We start from the raw sequence: 17,348 nt of genomic DNA on the forward strand, positions 1-17,348 counted from the left end.
TTTTTTATTTACCACTGTATTTTGCAAATTTTGTTACTGTTGGACTGCTTTTGCTGATTTCAATGGGAGTTCTCTGCCTCCTGAATTTGGATGTCTGTTTCCTTCCCCAGATTAAAGAAATTTTTAGGCATCATCATTTCAAATAAATTTTCTGCCCCCTTTTCTCTCTTCTTCTTCTAGGACTCCCATAATATGACTGCTATTATGTTTGGTGGAGCCAATGAGTTCCCTAAGTCTATTCTTGTGTTGCATAGTTCTTCTTTCTCTCTTTTCTTCAGCTTCATTGCTTTCCATTAATTTGTCTTTACATCACTATTTGTTTATCTGCATCTCCCGGCCTGCTGTTCATTTCATCAAGAACATTTCTAATCATATTTATTGCACTTTTCATCTTTGATTGTTTTTTTTTAACTCTTTGATCTCTGTGGTAATGGTCTCCTTATATCTTCTATTCTTTTTTCAAACCCAGTGAATATCCTTATGATTGTTGCTTTAAATTCTCCATCAGGAATGTTATTCATAAGCTCTTTTGCTTAGATCTCTGGCTATGACGTTATCTTGTTATTTTATTTGGGATAACTTCCTCCATTTTCACATTTTGTCTAAGTCTCTGCCTTCTTCTCTATGTTAGAAAAGCCAGTTATGACTACCTGCTCCTTAAAGTAATGGCCTTATGAAGAAGAGTCACATAGTGCCCAGAGCCTGGCACTTCAGGGAGTGTTTCTAGTGTGTGTTGTATGTGCTCTGCTGTTGCATTTTGGCTGCTCTGTCCTTCAGGCCAGTCATCTGCAGAGGTTCTCCTTGTCTGCTATGGGCAGTGTTTGGGCCCTGATCTGAATGTGGCAAGTTTTAACTAGGTGTGCTCTGGTCTGCTTGTGAAATAAGACCTGTCACCACCTCCACCGGATCTGAGGCCCTACAGAACTTTCTGGTGATGTGGTGTGGGCAGGGGTTTCTGCAGGTTTTATGGGGAATGGGCTTGATGCATGTGGGACTGAGAAGGGCAGTCCCACTGGAGTGCAGGGTGGTGGGGCTTAGTGCATGGAAGTTATATAGCCAGTGTCAGTGCTGTGCTGATTCCCACAAGTGTCTCTGTGTTTATACTGAGGGGCTGGTGAAGGAAATGGCTCTGGCCAGCTCCTTTGTTTCCAGAGAGGTGTCTCTGTGAATAATCCTTCTCAGGGATGTGCTCCAAGAAGAGCAAATAATCTCCCCACTCTGTGCCCCAGGCTTTCTTCATATTGCTGTTTCCATACTGTCTGCCCCTGCATTTTTGCCTGCCTTCTCTCCAGAAGAAGCATAGTGTCCTTGGGGCTCTAGCCGTGCCAAGTTCACTGACCTTTAAAACTCCAGTATTTAAGCCTGACTGGTTGCAAGAACTCACAAAATTCAACCCCTCTTATTTTTCAACCCAATGGCTTTGGGGAAATGTTTTCCTTGTGCCTTCCCCTATGTACTCCTGTCTCTCTTGCCATTCTCTGTGACCATGCTTCCTCCCCTCTGCAGCACCTGCAATCCATTTCACCCCTAAACTATGTCTCCACACTTCCTACTTTCTTTGATGTGTCTTCTTACCACCTCCCCCCCCGCCCCACCTTACTTGTGGAGTTTGTTCTGTCACCCTTCAGGTCTATGTCTGGAGAATTTAAGAGATTGATATCTAGTTGTATTCATGGGAAGAGGTGAGACTAGGGTCCTCCTACTCCACCACCATCTTCCTTTACACAATAACTTTGAATTTTTTGTCAGGCAATTCATAAATCTACATTTCCTTGGGGTTAATTTACTGAAGCTTGATTAGTTTCCTTTGGTGGTTTCATGTGTGCCTGATTCTTGATTCATGATTTATGTAGACTAGCACTGATGTCTGTATATTTCAAGGAAAAAAAACGCCTCTTCCTTTCTTTATATACTGTTGTCAGTAAGACTTTCCTAAATCCCCAGGCTAATGGAACTGTTTCTGTGATCACAGTTGAAGAGGGCTTGAATTAGGCCATGTGGCTGCTGCCATATCTACAGTCGGGTTCATGGTTGGCAGGCCTATTACTGAGGGTTCAGGCAAGCAAGGTTCCTGTTCTTTCAACAGGTAGGTGGGACTGCCTCTGAGATCATAGTCAAAAAGGGCTGGGGCCAAGTCTCAGAGTTGTTTCTGGGTCCACAATCAAGTCTGTACATGATGGGCTTATCATCAGGGCCTTGGAAAGTGTGGTTACTGTAGATTCCCTGTGCAGGCAGAACTTTCCCCAGACCATTGCAGAATGGGGTTGGAACTAAGTCTCAGGGCCACGTCAGTGTCCATAGACAAGACTGATGTCAGTGGTACTATTACCAGGAATGCAGAAAGGCATCACACAGCTCCTGGGCAGGCAAGGGAGGCAGGGCTGACTCTAGGCCACAGTATAGCAGAACTGGAGCCAAGCCTCAGGGCTATGTCAAGATCTGCAGTTGAGACTAAAGTCAGTGGGCTGGTTACCAGGGGCAGAGATGGGTGTGTTTCCTCTCATGGGGGAAGAGTGACTCCAGACTGTGGCAGAACAGGACTAGGGCCAGGCCATAGGGCCACTTCAGTATTCACAGTCAGAGATTGGAAAACTACTACCAGGGACACAGATGGGCATAGCTCTTCTAGGGTCCCTTCGTGAATGAGGCTGCTTTCAAGACCACAACCAAGCAGCACTGGAGCTGAGTCCATAGCGGGATGAGACTGTTTTCAGTCTGCAGCGGGGACCATGTTTAGTTAGCCTGCCATTAAGGTATGGGCCTGCCTTCTCAAAGCAGCTTTCTTTAGTCTTGGGCCCGCTGGAGTTTCACAATCTCCTACCTGGATCCCAAAGCTCCCACAAAGGCACTTTTATCCATGGATGGCTGCCAGATCACAGTTTGTCTTGGGGCATACAAGCTAGGAATTTCCTACTTTGTCATTTTGTTCCATCTATTTAAAAAAATATATTATAGTTTTAATTTCTAGAATTCCCATTTTGTTCATGCTTATAATTTCCATTTTTCTATAGAGATCTATTAACACATCTGTCATAATTTTCTATGCATTCTTCAAAATAGACTTAAAATATTTTCTGTGCTCCTCCTAAAATATGGTCATCTGCCATCAGTTTTAAGGATTATGGGTTACATTTTTTGCTTCATCTTGCCTCATTCTTTTTTGTACATTGTACATTTCATGTAGAGCAAAAGTGGAAACTTATTTGCACTGTCTTTTTCATTTTGTTTTAGACAGTATGTAGTTGCTTGGGGGAAAGAATTATCATTCAAGATTTTTTATTTATTTATTCATGAGAGACAGAGAGAGAGAGAGAGAGAGAGAGAGAGGCAGAGGGAGAAGCAGGCTCCCAAGGAGCAGGGAGCCCGATGCGAGACTCGATCCCAGGACCCTGAGATCACGACCTGAGCCGAAGGCAGATGCTTAACCATCTGAGCCACCCAGGCACCCCAAGAATTATCATTCAAATTTCACCATAAGTCCAGTTTATCTGAAACTGAGGAATAGCTTTTATATTATACCATCTGCCTATCCTTATAAGCACATCTGTATTTTTATTTGTGTGCATGCTATATTTATAAATCATAAATATTATCTTAACTCTTCAAATATTTTGCTATCTTGAGGAATTTTATTTGAATATTAGCACCTTCCTACTGTATTTTGGTAGCTAACCAATAATAATTGTTGCTAACTTATTCCTTTGATGGATGTAGTGGTTAATATTTTACATGTATTAATCAGATGTATTTATTATATCTATTTCTTATTTTCAATTATTTGCTGTTAATATTTGATACTCTTGCAAATAATAGTACATTAAACTGAATTCAGATGTTGGGAAGTCAGCCAGATCAGGAAAATGACAAAAATATTCCTTTTGTAGGGTATTTTTTATAACTTCTGACAGGGAATATATTTTGGATAATAGTAATGAGGAATGGGTTTTGTTTTTAAAAATCTAGATATTTGCGAGCACTTACAGATTAATGAAGGCAAGTCATAGAATAGATTTAGTTTGTATGTGTGTGTATTGAAATAAAGTTGCTCCTAGTGGAGATAAAACAGAGAATGGTATAGGGTAATGATCCTATACTTTCAATATGGACATATATCTTCTCTCCAGGGACTATAGACTAAACAAATGAAAGTAGTATGACATTGTCAGACCCTAACATAATTTAATATTTTTAAGTCATATAACCTAACTTCACAGTTAACTCTTGATTCTTTTTTTTTCTATCTTATTGACTATATCAGAATTAAAAACTCCCCCACTGCAATATCACTTTATGTATCATTCTAAAAATAAGGATTCTGGGAAGCTTCTGGAGTTGCCATTATAACCAGATTTACCAAAGTCCAGTTAAATGTCTACCTGTGCTGTTTTTCACTGTAAGCTAAATGCAAGTAGTAAATTGTTAAGAGCATTAGTGTGGTGTGAGGAATGCTTATTGGTTGTACTGGTCCTGTTTGGATCAAGAATAAGCATAAACATCTGGGGTTGCTGAAGTCCAGCTGAGTGGCCTTCTATAAGACAAATAAGACTCATGTAAAGTGGTATCTCATTGTAAATTAATGATGTATTATTCCTTGGCTAATTGAATTTAAATTAAAAAAATAAATAAAATAAATTTGATTGTGGCAATGGTTGCACAATATGGCATTTACTAAAAACGATTGAATTGTACACTTTAAATGGGTGAATTATATGTGAATAATATCTCAATATCTCAATAATACTTTAAAAAAAGCAAATAAGACTCACTTTTAGTACTGCTCAATTGATGAGGTCATCAATAATCCTCACAATACCTCTCATAATACCCCTTCATCAAACTCCTCAGTAATCTCACAATACTCCTACTATGTTCTTTTCATTTTTCACATCACAAGGTATTTTCAGTCTTTATTGGGTGGAATACAGCTTTAGAATTTCCCATTTTAAAGATAACCACTATATACTTATTTGAATAGCTCAGCAGAGAGAATTATTGGCCATTTGCAAAGTAAAGAACTCAGGAAGGAAACAGATGAATAAATGATATGACAGAAATGACAAAGGATCAAGCAAATGTGATGTTTGTGGCAAGGGATATCTGTATGATTAATTAAAATAGAGCAAATGTTATGCATTATTTTTAATTAATTTAATGCATTGTCTCATCTGATCTATTTTTTTATAATGTTTTGCAGGTCCAAAGCTAGAACAGGTTACTGTTTTTTTTCAAGTGAATAAGTTACTTTCAGGGAAGAAAGGTGAGTGGCTATCCTGGTGCTTTTGAAATAATGTGTTTTATTACTAGTGATGTCAGTGCTTCAAATTCTGTGAGTTCATTCTTTCAGAAGCTTAAGAAAGAATATTTTTATGATAGATATTTTTCCCAGTGAGTGCCCCTAAATGGAACAAAGAATCCCCATTATTGCTCCCTTTTTAAAATATCTTTTAAAAGTAACCTGAATATCTTTGGGTAATTATTCCCATATTTCTTTTTTTCACAATTTTGTATTGGATGAAAATAAACTTGTAGTGAAATTCAACTATGCTAACTACTGATATTTTTTAATCTTTATCTGAAATATTCACAACATATATGATCTACTCATAATCAACCTTTATATTATTTTTGGTACCTCATTTGCTCTTTAAAATTTTTGTTGATTAAAGGTTTTTTTTTTTATATATTCCCAATAGATCTTACCTAATTTTATTAGAACAATTAAAGGTAGCATTTTTTTAATGCTACATATATGGGTCCCATTTTTCAGGTACTGAATACAATATCTACTACACACTTACTGTTCTTTATTCAAACTTGCACAACATAAGCCTGGCTATGGAAATGCTTATTTGTTGGGAGGGTGCTTGTCTGGATCAATGATGAGCACAACTGTCTGAGGATGCTGAGGGACTCATTCCAGATGTCAATCTGAGGTCCAGATGAGTGGCCCTCTACTAGGACAAATAAGACTCTCAGGGCCTGGCTGTCTTTAATGACCCCTCAGTGACAACATAATACCACTGTTAGCATGCTCTTTTTCCCAAAACAGGGCATTTATGTCTTATTTTATAAGTCACCATGCACCTTTAGATATGATCAGCAATCCAAGACTTGCTTCATTTTGCTTACTTTGAATGAAAGTTGTAGAAAGATACTGATATAGAGAAAAGATGTTCTTGAGTAACAAATGAGGGAATAAAAATGATTGAAATAAGGAGAGAAGCAACTGTGATGGGTAATGAAATTCTCACTTGGGCTAAAAGAAGAAAAAAATGTATGCCCATATTAAATAATGATAATGGAACCAATTTTTTACTGTTGAATATTTTCTGATACTCTGTCTTTGTTTTTCTTTCTGTCATGTTGTGCTGAGATAGAAGGACTAGGATCAGGGCTTTTACTTCAGAGAACAGAGGTGAGTAACTAAACAAAGATCCTTTGAAGCTCATATGTTATATTCTGTGTGCCAGGTCTTGAGGTCTCTGTGTGCATCTTTTCAGAAGCTTATTCAAGAATATTTTTATAATGTATCTTTTTCCTCATTGAGACCTTAGTCAAGGTTACCTACATTATTGTATCCTCATAATTTGTTCTTTCATTTTGATTCTTTTCTGCTTTGATGGAAAGATGTAGACTATTAGAGAAATTTTAACAGTTTCATATTGGATCAAAATTATTATAGTGAAATCCAAATATGCCAAAATGTTATCAGATTTCTTCATCTGCTTAATTATTGAACTTTAAGAATAGAGACTCTATGATTCATAAGGTTTTTGTGGTCACATTGCATTATATTTCTGCCTCTAATTTAATCTTTGGGGAATGACGTGAATTGTTTCTCATTTTTGCAACATGGGACATTGTATGTGAAATTTTGTTAGATCTCTTTAAGACCATTAAGTTTTTATATGATAAAAGTTGCAATAATTCTTTTGAAACACAAAATAGTTCAATTTTCAATACTGCTCTAGGCCTTTAAAAAGGATATTATGTTAGAGGTATTAAATGGAAAGATATGGAAATATCATATCATTATTATTTCTTACTAAAACTTGAAATACACATCCCTAAGAAAAGTTGTTTATATATTTCCTGGCAAGGTTTGTTGAAAATTGTGTGTTACCTGAGACCTAGTGGCTATTGCCTTAAGCATACGCAAAATTTTTTCTTGACAAAGTTCTGTCACAACTCTTATCAAGTAGTGCTTATTTTTGTATCCATTTATTATAATTTTTAAATTTACATTTATTATCTAGAACCATAGAAGGTGATTCTAAAAAACTGAGCAATTACTAATAGTCACAGATCAAAAAGGAAATTAGCTCTGCCAGATATTGAAATGAACTCTAGAACCTCAATCATTAACAACTTCGAACAGACATATAGCAGGAATGATAGGGCCTGTTTTTTATTTAAAAAGCATATTCTTACAAGACCCTACTTGTATATTTGTTACCATTAGTAGATTCACAGATCCATGGACTTGGTGATATTGTCTCAATCCATACAGTGTAACAGCACATTGATGCATAATATCTATGCAGTAAATTGTCCATATTATGATGCTATATTATAGGACTCAGACATAGAAGAAAAATATAATTAACACAATAGAATCTTCCCTTATGACCAGCTCCAGCCCCTCCTCGCCAAATGCAACTCTTTTGAAAATGTATTTCACTTTTTTTCTTCATTTTTTCTTTATAAAAATGTGATTATATAGTTTTGCTCTCTTTGTGACTGCATTTTCTCAAGATTCTTACTAGTCAGATGAACATTTTATTCATTACTGCAAGTTTTTTTAGTGATATCTTTTATTTTGTATGTCTTTTAGATATTCATATTTTGTGTTATCTCCCATTCTCGATTAATCTTGGTAGGAGGGTTATAATTGTATTAATTATTTCAAATTATTTTTTGTTGTTGCCTTTTCCTTTTGTAAGTCTGCTTTCTATTTTGCTGATTTCTGCTCTTAACCTCTTTAATTTTTCTGTATTTATAACCCTTCTGGATTTTTATTTGTCTATCTTCATCTGGCTTCTTGTAAAATACAATTTATTTATTTTTTTAACCTTTCTCAATTCTAATATATTGTTTTTCACTCTAAATTTCCCTGTAAGCACATTTTAGCTGCATGAGCACAAGTTTAGCATTTACATTTTTCTATTACTAATATAAATATGTTTTCTTATTTCTATGTTGATTTATTTTTGAATTATGGAATATTTAAAAGGGCATTGCTTAATTTCCAAGAAGTAGGGCTTTTTTTCTTGATCCTTATTAATGATTTCTAACCTAATTCCATATGATGGAAAAACATACTTTGAATTGATTTTATTACTTTTGAATAGTTTTGTAACTCTGCAATGGTATAGGGTATGGCACAATTTAATAAGTATTCCATTTGCACTTATAATTACATTAATATATAATTATATCATTGTGGATTCAGTGTTCTACATATTCCAGTTGGTTCTATTTTGAAATTGCCTTACCTATATTTCTTGTATATTTACTAGTCTATGATCTGAAAATAAGTTACTCAGGGAAAGTCATGAGGGAGATAGTCATGGAGATAAGACACCTTGGTGGTTTCTGGAATGCTTGTAATATTTTTATATTGATCTGTGTCTTGATTAGTTGTTTTGTCTGGATGATGAAAATTTACTGAGCTGTACAATTTTCATGCATAGACTTTTCTACACATGTAACATATTTTAGTAGAAAGTTTAAAATATCCCATCAAATTAGTCCAAACATTAGCTAATACATTTCCTAGGAATAGTGTCTAATATTGATAATGTGTTACTTGGGATTTAAGGATTGATGTCTTCAGGATAGGTCGAGCATTCTCTTCTAAATGCAGACATTATCAATAAATCATAACATCACACTGACAGTCATACCAAGATAGATTTTCATTAACAATAACTTAAATACTATTATTAATTTCAAAGCAGAATTTGTATACTAAGATTCAGATGTTCTGAAAAAGCCATTGTCTGGATAAATCATAGTTTCTATAAAATTTTTATTATAATAATTTATATTCTGATAACACATGCAAGGATGACAATGAGAGAACAAAATTTATTACATTGATAAAAAAGTGTTCCCATAAAGAATTAATCAGGATAAGCTTCCATAGTGGGAATTTTTAAGGTTCAAACATTATGTGTGTTTCTTTTCAGGTAAGTTTGAGAGTCATATTTGGTATATGGGTTTTTCTTTTCATTTGTTTTAGTGCTGGTAATGCATACTTGAGAGTGAAAAAATAAGAAAATAAATATAAAGGTATAAGTTATGTTACCTGAATGAGGTAGTGAATTAATCACACAGGATACAGAGAATTTTAATTTAGCATAATGTTTACTTAGCTTTATAGAAGTGTGTAGAATGGACATTATCATCTCACTGAAAGATCTAATAGTTACTGACACACAGTTTTGTTTCACACTGACCACACCATGAACATTTTATGACTTATTCATATGGGAGCCTAGGGGTGTGTGTATGTGTGTGTTGTGTGTCAGAACTTGATACAGAGAAACAAGAAAATCTGGTTGTTAGTATATATGGATATGGGGTCATGTTGAGTCAGACTTACATATCAACCATGCCTTACTCAACTCTGGAGTGAGCCTACAGGTCATGCATTCCAAGTAGAGATAGCAGGTTAAAGTCTTTTCACAATTATTTTCTGTCAGTATTTTCTAAATATACTGTCTGAAAATAAATCCAAGGTCATTTCTCCAGACCAGCCTAAGTATGTGGTGAGCTCATTACTTACTTTCTTACTTATAAAAAATGATAATCACATTGAGATATGATAACAAAGTTGGCATGATGGAATAGATATTGAAGCGTAAGTAATGATCCTCTTGGTTTGGCTTAAAATGATCTAAGAGAAAATTGGAAAAAACAAATGGCAGGAAAGCATTGATATGACTTTTATTTAGAGAGTTTAGCCATCTGTGTGTGTGTATGTGTGTGTGTGTAATAGAAATAATGTCACTAAATAGAAAAATTTAAGTTTTTTATATTAATGGAGACAAAAAAATTAAAGAAGGAATGATAAGTGCAGATCAAGTAAAAATATAAAGCTAGATCTAGGGATGCAATCAGCAGATGAGCACCTGGTAGTAATATTGTTCCAATATGGGAAAAAATTGCTTAGGGTAGAGAAGAGAGACAAAGTTGATGAAAGCGAGTTTATATGAAGTGTTGTTTTGATGGGGATCACTTTTTGCTAAGTGGTAAAATTTGAAAATCAACTTCTGCCACATTATTTAGTCTGTTATAATTTTTGTGTGTGTCAACATTTCCATATCCTTAACTGTGCCATTACCATACGGTCTGAAGAGGCTTATGAGATTACCATATTGTCAGCTTCAATAAACTAAAGATGAAGTGCTCACTGTTTTCTTAATATATATAACAACCTTGTAAGAAAATATCTCAGTTATGAAGGAGGCATGGGAAGATGGCAGAGTAGGAGAACCCTAAGCTAACCTTACCTCATGCTTACAACTGGATATCATGTCTGAGTAAATAAACTGGCAAAAGAAACTCCACAACTAAATATAGAGAAGAAGCCATATTAGAGAGATTAGAAAAGGCAAAAATGGTGATCTAGATCTGCCCACAGGAGGGAGGGAGCTGCAATCACAGACAGGGTAAATCATAAGTGAGCCCACATGGGGAAAACAAATCTTCATAATGTCTGGCCTTGAAAACAGAGGGGTTAATTTTGTGAGTTTGTATAACCAGCAAGACTTGAAGCCTGGAAATTTAAAAGTCAGCTGACTGAGCACTGAGCAACCTGGGAGGGCCAGTGATAGCTGGGTCCCTGCCCTTAAAAAGACAACAGCCTAAGGAGAGGCAACATAGAAGCAACAGCCTGCAGAAAGGGAGGGAGATCTGTTTATACTGATTTCAGAATGTGTTGGGAGACTTCTCTGGAAACAAATGAGCTGGCAGGTGACATTTTCCTCCCCCACCTCCAACATAAAAACAAAGACACCTGGCGGGGGTGGGGGGGAGTAGCACTGCACAGACAATTGCTACCTAACCAGCTAGCAGTACACCTTATCCACAAGTTCTCTGAGAACTCACCTATCCCAAGCCTACTGGCCTCAGCCCTTAGCTCAGCACAAATTTTGTGAAGGCCACATACAGCCTGCCCAGCCACTGATTCTGTGCCATGCCCAAGGAGTTAACATGATTCAGGGGATCTGGTCAAGGACTAGAGGCTAAGTGCAAATTTTGCTAACACTGCCCCCTACCCCCAAGCCCTTCTGCTGCCATGCCCCCTCAGAGCTTGCCTGCCTGGGTTTCACTAACATCATAGAGAGCAAGCACAGCCCACAGCAAGCAAAGAGTCAGTACAGAAGTCTGAACTGAAAGGAAAAGTGACTCAGATACAAAAGCAGGACACAAGCAACACACATAGGAGACTGAACTGAAGTGTTGGGTTCTGGTGAACAGGAGACAGACACTGCACTACAGGGGACTACAGGACCTCTTCTTCACAAAGCCACTACTTTCAAGAGAAGGAGACATAGCTGAATTTCCTAACACAGAGAAACAAACACAGAGAGGTACACAAAATGAGGATAGAGAGGAATATGTGCCAAATGAGAGAACAGGACAAAATCACAGCAAGATGTATAAGTGAAAGAGAAATAAGTAATATGCCTGATACATAATTTAAAGTAATGATCATAAAGATACTCACTGGACTCAGAAAAGGATGGTGGACATCAATGAGATACTTGACAAAGAGATAAAAATAAAATATCAGAGATGAAGCACTCAATAAGTGAAATTAAAAATATAATTGATGGAATAAATAGGTTACAGGAAGCAGAGGAAAGTATCAGTGACCTTGAAGAGAGAGTAATGGAAAACAAGCTGAACAGGTGAGAGACAAATATTGCATAATGAGAATAGACTTAGAGAACTCAGTGACCTCATCAAGTGTAATAACATTCACATTATAGGGATTACAGAAGGAGAAGAAGAGAAAGAAAGGCACAAAATATGTTTGAAGAAATAACAGCTGAAAATTCCTGAGTCTGGGTTGGGGAACAGAGATCCAGATTCAGGAGGCATAGAGATCCTCCAACAAATTTAACCCAAGGAGATCCACACCAAGGCACATAGTAATTAAATTGGCAAAGAATAGTGATACAGAAGAATATTGAAGGTTGCAAGAGAAAATAAGAGAGTTACATACAAAGGAAACCCCATAAAACTATCAACTGATTTATCAGCATAAGCTTTACAGGCTAGGAGGGAGTAGCATTATGTATTCAAAGTGCTAAAAGGGAAAAATATGCAGCCAAGAATATTTTATTGAACAAGGCTATCATTAAGAATAGAAGGAAAGATAAAGAGTTTCTCGCCAAACAAAAGCTAAAAGAATTTCTGACCATTAAACCAGCCCTAAAAAAAAAGAAAAGAAAAAAAAGGTTAAGGGAGTCTATGAGTGGAAAATAAAAACCATAAGTAACAGTAAGAAAAATAGTACAAAGGTAAAAAAAAATTTATATATATATAAATATACACACACTCTCTATATGTATATAGTATACCAGTAAGAATCACTTAAGAAAAGCACAAACTCTCTATATGTATATAGTATACCAGTAAGAATCACTTAAGAAGAGCACAAAATAAAAGGATGTGAAATATGATACCAAATATCTGAAATGCAGCGGTGAAAGGAGTAAATGAGTACAAAATTAAACAACCATAAGCTTAAAATAGACTGCTATATGCAGAAAATGTTATATAAACAGAATAATAACCACATATCAAAAAACAGTAATAGGGAAAAATTGAGAGTAAGAAATCCAAGTATAACACTAAAGAAACATAGCAAACCATGAAAGAGAGAAAGAGAAGGATAAGAGAAAAACTACAAAAACAATCAAAAATCAAGTAACAATATGGCAATAAATACATATCTATCAATAATTACTTTAAATGTAAATTGACTAAATGCTACAGTCACAAGACATAGGGTGTCACAGGGGGTATAAAAACAAGATTCCTCTATATTCTGCCTACAAGAGACTGTTTACACCTCAAGACATCTGCAAATTAAAAATGAGGAGATAGGAAAACATTTAATATAAAAATGGATGTCAAAAAAAAGCCAGAGTAGCAAACTTATATCAGACAAAATAGACTTTAAAATAAAGTCTGTCTTTTTGTGTTTTCTTCAATTTCTTTCATGAGTGTTCTGTAGTTCCTAGAGTATAGATCCTGTACCCCTTTGGTTAGGTTTATTCCAAGGTATCTTGGGGTTTTTGGTGCTATTGTAAATGGAATCATTTCTCTCATTTCTCTTTCTACAGTTGCATTGTTAGTGTATAAGAAAGCAACTGATTTCTGTGCATTGATTTTGTATCCTGCCACATTACTGAATTGCTGGATGAGTTCTAGTAATTTGGGCATGGAGTCTTTTGGGTTTTCCACATAAAGTATCATGTCATCTGCGAAGAGAGAGAGTTTGACTTCTTCTTTGCCAATTTGAATACCTTTTATTTCTTTGTATTGTCTGATTGCTGTTGTTAGGACTTCTAGTACTATGATGAACAATAGTGGTGAGAGTGGGCATCCTTGACGTGATCCTGATCTTAAGGGAAAGGTTCTCAGCTTTTCCCCATTGAGGATGATATTTGCTGTGGGCTTTTCATAGATGGATTTTATGAACTTGAGGAATGTTCCTTCAATCCCTATACTCGAAGAGTTTTAATCAGGAAAGGATGCGGTATTTTGTCAAATGGTTTTTCTGTATCAATTGAGAGGACCATATGGTTCTTCTCTCTCCTCTTATTAATGTATTCTATCACATTGATTGATGTGCGAATGTTGAACCACCCTTGCATCCTGGGGATAAATCCCACTTGGTCGTGGTGGATGATCCTTTTAATGTACTGTTGGATCCATTATCTAGGATTTTCTTGAGGATTTTGGAATCCATATTCATCAGGAATATCAGTCTGAAATTCTCCTTTTTGATGAAGTCTTTGCCTGGTTTAGGGATTAAGGTAATGCTGGCCTCGTAGAATGAGTCTGGAAGCTTTCCTTCTGTTTCTATTCTTTGAAACAGCTTCGGGAGAATAGGTATTATTTCTTCTTTGAATGTTTGGTAGAATTCCCCAGGGAATCCATCAGGCCCTGGACTCTTGTTTTTTGGGAGGTTTTTGATCACTGCTTCAATCTCGTTACTGGTAATTGGCCTATTCAGGTTGTTGATTTCTTCCTGTTTCAGTCTCAGGAGTTTATAGGTTTCCAGGAAGGCCTCCATTTCATCCAGATTGCTCAGTTTATTGGCATATAGTTGTTGATAATAATTTCTAGTAATTGTTTCTATTTCCTTGGTGTTAGTCGTGCTCTCTCCCCTTTCATTCATAATTTTATTAATTTGGGTCCTTTCTCTTTTCTTTTGGATAAGTCTGGCCAATGGTTTATCAATCTTATTAATTCTTTCAAAGAACCAACTTCTAGTTTCATTGGTCTGATCTACTGTGTTTCTGGTTTCTAAATTCATTAATCTCTGCTCTAATCCTAATTATTTCTCTTCTAATGCATGGCTTAGGCATCGTTTGTTTCTTTTTCTCTAGTTCTTTAAGGTGTAGAGTTAGTTGGTGAATTCGGGATTTTTCAATTTTTTTGAGTGAGGCTTGGATGCCTATGTATTTCCACTTTAGGACCGCCTTTGCAGTATCCCATAGGTTTTGGATCGACATGATTTCATTCTCATTGGTTTCCATGAATTGTTTAAGTTCTTCTTTGATTTCTCGGTTGACCCAAACATTCTTGAGCAGAGTGGTCTTTAGCTTCCAAGTGTTTGAATTTCTGCCAAATTTTTTCTTGTGATTGAGTTCTAGTTTTAAAGCATTGTTGTCTGAGAATATGCAGGGAATAATCTCAATCTTTTGATATCGGCTGAGACCTGATTTGTGACCCAGTATGTGGTCTGTTCTGGAGAAAGTTCCATGTGCGCTCAAGAAGAATGAGTAGTCTGTTGTTTTGGGGTGGAATGTTCTGTAAATATCTATGAGGTCCATCTGGTCCAGTGTATCATTAAAAGCTCTTGTTTTCTTGTTGATTTTCTGCTTAGATGATCTGTCCATTGCCGAGAGTGGAGTATTGAGGTCTCCTACAATTAACATATTGTTATCAATATGACTATTTTGGTTAACAGTTGGCTTATGTAGATGGCTGCTCCCCTGTTGGGGGCATAGATATTTACAATTGTTAGATCTTCTTGTTGGATAGACCCTTTAAGAATGATATAGTGTCCTTCTATGTCTCTAACTGCAGTCTTTAGTTTAAAATCTAATTTGTCTGATGAAAGAATTGCTACCCCAACTTTCTTTTGAGTTCTGCTGGCATGCAAGATGAATCTCCATCCCTTCACTTTCAGTCTGGATGTATCTTTAGGTTCAAAATGAGTCTCTTGTAGACAGCATATGGATGGGATGCTCATGGATCAGAAGAAAAAACATTGTTAAAGTGTCTAGGCTACCCAGAGCAATATATACCTTCAATGCCATCCCAATCAAGATTCCAATGACATTTTTCAAAGTGCTGGAAAAAACAATCCTAAAATTTGTATGGAATCAGAAAAGACCTCAAATCACCAAGGAATTGTTGAAAAAGAAAAACAAAGCTGGGGACATCACGTTGCCTGATTTCAACCTATATCACAAAGCAGTGATCACCAAGACAGCATGGTACTGGCACAAAAACAGACATATAGACCAATGGAACACAAAAGGGAGCCCAGATATGGACCCTCAACTCTATGGTCAAATAATCTTTGACAAAGCAGGAAAAAATATGCAATGAAAAGAAGATAGCCTCTTCAATAAATGGTGCTGGGAAAATTGGACAGCCACATGCAGAAGAATGAAACTCGACCATTCTCTAACACCATACACAAAGATAAACTCAAAATGGATGAAAGACTTCAACGTGAGACAGGAATCCATCAAAATCCTATAGGAGCTCATAGGCAGTAACCTCTTTGACATCGCCCACAGCAACTTCTTTCAAGATACATCTCCAAAAGCTAGTGAAACAAAAACAAAAATGAACTTTTGGGACTTCATCAAGATAAACAGCTTCTGCACAGAAAGGAAACAGTCAACTAAACAAAGAGGCAACCCACAGAATGGGAGAAGATATTTGCAAATGACACTACAGATAAAGGGCTGATATTCAAGATATGTAAAGAACTTCTCAAACTCAACATCAAATAATCAAGTCAAAAAATGGGCAGAAGATATGAATAGACACTTCTCTGAAGAAGATATACAAATGGCTAACAGACACATGAGAAAATGCTCATCACCATTAGCCATCAGGGAAATTCAAATCAAAACTACATTGAGAAACCACCGTACACCATCTAGAATGGCAAAAATTGACAAGGCAAGAAACAACAAATGTTGGAGAGGTTGTGGAGAAAGGGGAACCCTCTTACACTGTTGGTGGGAATGCAAGTTGGTACAGCCACTTTGAAAAACAGTGTGGAGGTGCCTCAAAAATTTAAAAATAGAGCTACCCTATGACTCAGCAATTGCAGTATTTGGTATTTACCCCAAAGACACAGATGTAGCGAAAAGAAGGGACATATGCACCCCAATATTCATAGCAGCAATGTCTGCTATAGCCAAACTGTGGAAAGAGCTGAGATGCCCTTCAAAAGACAAATGGGTAAAGAAGATGTGATCCATATATACAATGGAATATTACTCAGCCATCAGAAAGAATGAATACCCAACTTTTGCATCAATATGGATGGGACTGGAGGAGATTATGCTAAGTGAAATAAGACAAGCAGAGAAAGTCAATTATCATATGGTTTCACTTATTTGTGAACCATAAGGAATAGCATGGAGGACATTAGGAGAAGGAAGTGTAAAATGAAGGGGGGGGGCGGAATCAGAAAGAAAGATTAACCATGAGACACTATAGACCCTGAGAAACAAACAGGGTTTTAGAGGGGAGGGGGTTGGGGGGCCGGGTTAGCCTGGTGATGGGTATTACAGAGGGCAAGTACTGCATGGATCACTGGGTGTTGTACAAAACAATGAATTGTGGATCACTGCATTGATAACTGGTGATGTATTGTATGGTGACTAACATAACATAAAAAATTAAAATTAAAAAAAAAAAAAGAACAACAAAGAAAACCCAAAACCAGCAAAAGGAAGGAAATAATAAAGATTAGGGTAGAAATAAATGGTACAGAAACTAAAAAGAAAATAGAACAGATCAATGAAACTATGATCTGGCCCTTTGAAAGTAGAAAAAATATATATAAA

At 36.2% G+C, this 17,348-nt stretch overlaps 1 non-coding gene across 1 annotated transcript; it reads left to right on the plus strand.

Moving 5' to 3' along the window:
• Positions 1-5,870: 5,870 nt before the first annotated feature.
• On the plus strand, positions 5,871-5,937 carry LOC123862781 (small nucleolar RNA SNORD109A). The gene has a single exon (XR_006795449.1). It is a non-coding gene; the product is annotated as a small nucleolar RNA SNORD109A (small nucleolar RNA).
• Positions 5,938-17,348: the final 11,411 nt, after the last annotated feature.

This window comes from Mirounga angustirostris, unplaced genomic scaffold (genome assembly GCF_029215605.1).
Source record: "Mirounga angustirostris isolate CCGP_5_RB_7025 unplaced genomic scaffold, mMirAng1.0.hap1 SCAF_9, whole genome shotgun sequence".
NCBI classification, from domain to species: domain Eukaryota; kingdom Metazoa; phylum Chordata; class Mammalia; order Carnivora; family Phocidae; genus Mirounga; species Mirounga angustirostris.